A 7,029-nucleotide genomic window follows, 5' to 3' on the forward strand; every position below is an offset into this window, starting at 1 on the left:
CGAATTTGGACAGGGAGAGGACAGCCTGGAGTAGGGATGCTTGCCTCTGAGCCATCACCATAGAGATGGTATTTGATTGTAGCTGCAATGAGATTAGCCAGAGATACAGCGCAGAAGGAGGGACACAGCTCCGTGAAATCCTATGGCAAAAGAGCTTCCAAAACCAGCCCAGCCATTAGCCACCAAGGGGGACAACATGTGGCTAAACCCAGGGCATATTGCAGGCAAGGCTCAGAGCCAGACCACAGCCGTGGTCCTGCCTCACCTCTCAAGCATGATTTGTGCCCTCTTCAGAAGATGTCCATCTCCTCTGCATTGGCCACATGGGAAATCTGGTCCCCAAACAAGTAGACACCAAATTCAAGCACTTCAAAGCAGACAGAGCTGAGCTTCAGTCCTCCCTCTGCAAAACAGGAGGAACCCCATGCTCACACCCTGCAGGGGAGCCACAAGGACAAATCCCAGGAGAGTGATGTGACCAGTGGCTCCAGCCATGGGGTCAGGGTAAGGGGGCAAGAGGGACCTCAGAGCAATGCTGAAACAGGCAACTGTGAAGAGACACAGCAGCTCCATCGCCACTTGGCTGGGAACAGAAACCTCATATGGAACAGAGCTGATGGAGGGACCAAGACCTTTTGGCCTCCTCCTCCAGCATGTCCTCCATGATCTTCAGGACCTGGAAGAGCCATCTCTTCCTCCCCTCCAAGCAGGGGTTGGAAGAAAGGAGCACATGGTGCCCTCTGTATTGTACCCAAGCATTCTGCCCCCATGCTTTGTGCCCCAAGGTGTGGTTAGTCTTAGAGAGTCTGGCCAGAAGGTGGCAGGCTCAACTCGTCCATGGATGATGGCTCTTCGGCAGGAGGGTCTGGCCTTGGGACAAAATCGCTGGTAAGGCAGTTCTAACCCATCACCTCAAAAGGAAGCCAGAGCATCGAAGTGCTGGAGGAAGAGGAGAAAAAGAGACCGTTTGAGCTTCTCTGAAAAGCAACCACAACTTCGGGGAGATGTTTCTGCAATCAAGGCCGATACGTACCAGGGACACAGTTGTGCTCAACGCCGGGGCTAGCGTGGGGAGAATGGCCAAGCTGGTATCGTAGGAGACTGCTTCTCTCTGCTCCCATTTCAGATAAATAACATGAATCAATGGAGAGGAGGAATACGTCTGCATTTCCAGCCGTCCCTCCCCACCCCCGCCATTCTGGTCCCTGGGAGAGCATTTGAAAAACTGCAATCGCTATAATTAGAAGTAACACTCACTTTCCAAGAGGAAACTGTGCAAAAGGTTGACTTCCTCTTTAATGCCATTTCAACTCGTTAACAGCTACATATCTGCAGCTCCAATGGTGAAGGGATTTGCCGAGCAGCAGTCTGGATCGCTAACAAGAAATAAGAGTTTCCTCCCACTTGGATGGGGATTACTCGCTCCAGGTGCAAGATGCCAGGTACTGAGACACAGAGGAGGTTGTGATACTCTGTCCTCTCCCCTTGCAAAGAGTGGAGGCCAGAGGCCTTGCAGGAATTCCTGCATTTTCAGTTACTTGTTATCTCATTGTTATTACGCATTGCCCCCCCAAGGCTAATTAACACTGCTGCATACAGCACTGGCTTGGGAACGCACCAAAGACTTCGGGAACGTCGTCGCTAGAGCTTTCAACAGAGCTACAAGTCACAAGCAAGCTCCTTGTGATTCCATACAAGGAAATATTCACAACATACAATAAAAATAGCCTCCATCACTACACGTTATAATCACATCAGGGAGTTTCCAATCTCTGCAGTAATAAATGATGCCCTCCCTCCTCACCACAGCATTCACCCGGAGCGCTCTGCAAATGCCGATTAACCCTCCCGACGCCCCGAGGATGGGCTGCAGCGACTACGGCACGGACCGCAGTCAGCAAAAAAGCACGGCAGGGAGTCAGTAGCAATGCCTGGACAGTAATGACCATTTTCTCGATAATCTCAGTAACGCATGGCAAGTTTACAGCATATCTTGCCTTTTCCAACCTTTCAAGTCCTTAAGGCCAAAAGAAACCGCTACATTTTCTCAGCGAGTTCCCCCTTCAGAGTTATTTTTGTGCTGAGCCCAAGAACTTGCGATGGATAAAAGCACCTCCAGAAAGGCAGTCAGCCTTAACTCAGAATTATCAAGAGGTAAAGAAACTCGCCGCTCCCCTTGGCAGAGTGCTCCAGTGGTTAAACCTCTTGCTATTCAAAATGTTTGCCTTATTTCTAATTTGAACTCATCCGCATTTTGCATCCAGAAGTTGGTCCTAAGCCCCACTCTGCCATGTTATACAGCTACCTACTCCTGTGAAACGTTATTCAGGCACCACAATCAAATCCTTTTCATAAGCTAAAGGCAAAGGGCACTTTCATCTCTCATTGCACAAAGACACCAGACCAGTTACTGGAAATGCTCCTCCGGCCACGGCAGCTCACGATGACGGAGCCTTGGGAATTTCTGCAATGAACTTTCTTGCTCAGATCCCTCAGCCCTTCATGAAATTCACCAAATAAACTCAGGTTCTCTTTCAAACCACCATTGACACAATGGGCATTTCAGCAGTCAGCCCCAAGATGGTTTTCTCCAGACAGAATTAGGCTCAGTTCATTTATCTACAAAAAAAACCCCTTAAAAACCCTTTTCCCAAACTTTTTCAGGCAAGCAAGCGGACTGCATTTTTTTCACCCATTTAAATCCAGCCTCAGAAGTCAGATGTGCCATTCCCGTGCTGTTCATCCCCTTTGACCTCCTCTGTAATGCCAGAATTAGATGTGTGTGTGTCAGCCCGAGCTGCTGATTCCTCCTGCCTCCCTCAAAAACATCTGCAACGGAGTGAGCGGGTTTCTATGGAAGCCGTGGCTCCCATACAAGGCAACCGTTCCCCGGCCAGAGAAGGACAGCTGGAAAGGCTTGACCAAGTAAGAGATTTACTTGGCTGCGCATCATTTAATTCTCTACAACGAGGCGGGGGAGGGGGGTGCGGGGGGAAGGCAAAATACAATCTGGTCACCTAAAAAAGTGAAATATCATGGTGTGTTGCTTGTTTCCAAAGGGCGCTAGAGTTTCTGCAAATGTCAGGCTCACCCCCAGACAAGTAGGGAAGAAACTCTATCCGGTGGTTAAGTTAAATATCCTCCCTTCTCCCACTCACTTCAGAGGGAAGAGTGCCTTGGATGGCTAAGTTCCTCCACCAAATCTGCAGGTGTTTGCTTCATGGGTGGTACCCTACCCTTATGGCCAGCCTGCACGGTTGAGATTAGATATTAGGAAAAATTTTCACACTGAAAGGGTTATCAAGCATTGAAACAGGCTGCCCAGGGAAGTGGTGGAATCACCATCCCTGGAGGTATTTAAAAGCCGGGTAGACATGGTGCTGAGGGACATGGGTTAGTGGTGGGTTTTGTCCGTGTTGATGGTTGGACACGATGATGTGAAAGGTCCCTTCCAACTAGACAATTCTATGATTCTGTGGCTCCTCGGCAGCAAGACCGAGCATCAGCTGGCCGGCAGCGAGCAGGACCCCGGGGAAGGGAACCTCAGGTCACTCTGCAAGTCCCTGTGCAGACCTGGCCTTGGAGTGTTTTGAAAGAGAAAGGTGATTGCACATGTCAGGCAGATTAGAAGGTGATAGACAGATGGACAGGCAGGCAGGCTGCCTTTTAAATAGTCTTCATATTTTTCCCATGACATCTGTCTGCAAGAGTTTAAATTATGATTCTTACTTACAGCTTTGAAAGGATTTAAAATGCTTAAATCCCTGTTAAAAACTAAACTACCAAAGCTTGGCTGGATACTACATTTTTTAATCCACAATGAAAGCAATGTGCTGCATTTTAAGGGCTGCAGAGCTCTCATGGAAATACCCTGCAAACACTGAGCTCCTCCTAACGATCAACCTGCTATAAAAGCGGCTTGGTGCCAGATTCGGATCCTGGCTGCATCACAGCTGTGCTGAAGTGAGTCCACCGAAACTCCCCCTCCTTCTGGGTGAGGGATCAGAGTCTGGACGTGCAGTTTCTCCTGTTTCCAGACACTGCACAAGCATTAACTCTGATGGAGAGGGCCCAGATGCTGGCAGAAATCATTGAGCTGCCTCTCACCCCAGTGAGTGCAGGCAGAGAGAAGCATGTCCCAGAGCTAAATGCTCTCAGCAGGACACACTGCTGCTGCCGCCCCGCAACCAGAACAGCCATACATCCTACGTGTTCTGTTTCCCCTACACTTAACAGGGGCAGCATGGGGCTCCCGCAGCACCTGGCAGCCTACTAACATGGCCAAGCACTGTTGGGATGCTCTCCAGATGCAGCTGGGTCCAGGTGGTCTCCATCTGCGCAGGAAGCAGGATGGTCTGGAGAGGGTCCTCAGCTCCCAGAGCTGGAGTAGCCCTGCCAGTCCCTCCATGCCCACACACCAGGGGACACCGCGGGCGAGCCAGGTTCCCCAGGGTATCACCAGCCCAGCCCTTTGGAAAAGCCCATTTGTAGCATCAACCACAGATGATAAAGTCCCAGGGGAGAAACCCAAACAAGACAGTCGGTTTAACTTCCACCTTCCCATGCTGAGCACAGCCCACTGTCTGCAGGAACTACCCTGCTCACAGGCAAGCCCCAAATTTCCCAGCTTCTGGACAAAAACTGAAGCACGGCCAGAGCACGAGCACACACGATACCACAGCAGGTCTGAGAGCATCACCCTGCCCATCGTCCCCACTTGCACCATGGGAGAGGAAGCTCCATTCTGGTTTATCTAAAACTGTTGCGCTCTGATGGAGAATTACAGAGGTGGATCTACCTAGGAGGGTGGAAAAAGGGACCGGGGTCCACCCCTGCCAGCGGCAGTGCCCTGTGCGATACAGGGGGACACCCTCGCCACGGGGACTTCCCCTCTGGAGGAACACGATCGCTGTCAGATGCAGTGCCTGTTCCCCATCCAGCCTGCAGCTGGATCTCATTGCCGGGGAAAGGCTTCTGACTTCTGACTATTTTGTTTATTCTGCTAAAGACCATAATCATTCTGCTAATTGTTTGGGTTTGTTTGGGGTTTTTTTTAAGCACGCTCTTATTTTTGTGAGCCCATGTGCTGCGCTCCCTCTGCTGGCAGGCTCACTTGGGCTGGAGGAGAGGCTGCTGGGCAAGGGGAAAACCAAACCGCTGCTCTGACTGCCAGCAAAAACTCACACCATAAACCCTTCCCAGGCCCTGGCTTTGCTGAATCTGAGTGTTAAGACCTGAGAGTCACAGTATTCCGACAGCTTTATTCCTTACGGCCTGGCTATGCTGAGTCTTGTCAACAAAAAGAAATGGATGGTGTGGTAAAATCCAAGTAATCTTTGCTTTAGATGGAGCAACTCTGACCCTTGAAAGTCATGTCCACAGCAAAGAGACCGGTTTGTGTTGCTGATGACGGTTTTGAGCTGTGGTGTTCAAAGGAAGACCCTCAGCATGAGTAACTACACCCATGAGAAATGGTGAGCAAAAACATGAAAGCAGATCTTGAAAATCTTGATTGTAGAAAACCTCCATAAGGGCAGGAAGCATCTCCCAAGGAGAAGGACGGGGATGCTTCAAAAGCCCTGTGCCCTGGAACACGTTTCACAGCAGAATTTCAATGGCGAGTTCTCCGACTTCAGGTTGCATTTTTGTTTCCTGCATGTGACAGACAGCCATTAAACACGCCACGACGCAGCACAGACGGCTCATCGCCGCTATAAGCAGCGGCTGTGACACGCCTCGCACTTCTCTGCCCCATCACACACGGCACAAGTGCTGCGAATTCTTAATCCAGCACCACGACTCACGTCCGTCTCGGCAGCAGCTTGAAGCATGGAAAGTGTTAAAAACCCTGACAGCGGATTGATGGATATTTGGGGGTGGGAGCAGGACCTGAGGGCAAAATTCTTCCCCGGGATTCAATCAGCCATAGGCTCCCATCATTTTGCTATCCTAAAAATGGCCCCACAGCACCCCGTTTTCCGGTGGGGTCCTGATTTTCTTTGATTCTTGAGCGAATCCCAGTGCAAGAAAATCCCTTAAGCTTCAGAGAGCGTTTCTCATACACAGAAGCGCTACCGAGAGCCCCACAGCCGCCTCCCTGTTCTGGAAAGGCAGTGAATGGGATTAAGCCCAGGGTTTTGCAGCATTTACGGTGCTCCTCTCATCATCGGAGGCACAGAGAAATCTTCTGGTGGACATTAGCAGAAGTTAGTGGCCAAGTCATTAACCTCAGAGTAGGGGAGCTTTTCATCAACCCTATTCAGTAGGAAAGTTAGGAAATGGTAAGGGCACTCTTAAAATCAGACAAATAAAAGGCAAGACATCCCCCCCATATAGATACTTTCTTGCTAAAACGATTAATAAACATTGCACATTGCGTCAATCTTTGAAGGTCAAAGCAATCTTTTTCCCTAGTGGAAGCTCTTAAAAGAGTTTTTTTGAACTGCATTTTATTCCTAAATGTGTTTCTTTAATGAGTGCAATTTTACATCTGCTCAGGTAAAACGGGTTGTTGTACATTCGCTTTCTTCAATGGTTTTATTATACCTATTTGGCTGATGATGCCCAGCCAAAAGAAATGAAAGGAGCTGGGAAACAAAAATGGAGTTCCCGAAAGTGCTTGTCTTCATAATAAAATAAAAAAAACCCAGGCACATGAAGCAGTGTGCTTCAGTACGCGTTTACTGAGATTTCACTGTATGCCTTTTCCCAATATAAAAAAGCACTTAACTAACATAAAAAAAAAAAACTTAATTCTTCTGCTAGACAAGCCATTTGCTTCCAACTCTTAATATACAAAGGAAAAACAAGATGGCTGTGAACTGCCCACAGGGGCACAAAGGCTGCCTGACACAGACACAGACTCCAGAGCCTCGTAACAAAGGTAGCCCACGGCTGGGACATGGAGCAGGGAGTAAAGAACACTAAATACAGCCCAGGCCTGCGAGCAGGAGCCACTAGTGGAAACCTCTCTAAAAAACCCCAGTACACAGTAAATTAAATCACGCAAAGCAGCTCATATCTCTGCTG

This window comes from Chroicocephalus ridibundus, chromosome 12, assembly GCF_963924245.1.
Source record: "Chroicocephalus ridibundus chromosome 12, bChrRid1.1, whole genome shotgun sequence".
NCBI lineage: Eukaryota > Metazoa > Chordata > Aves > Charadriiformes > Laridae > Chroicocephalus > Chroicocephalus ridibundus.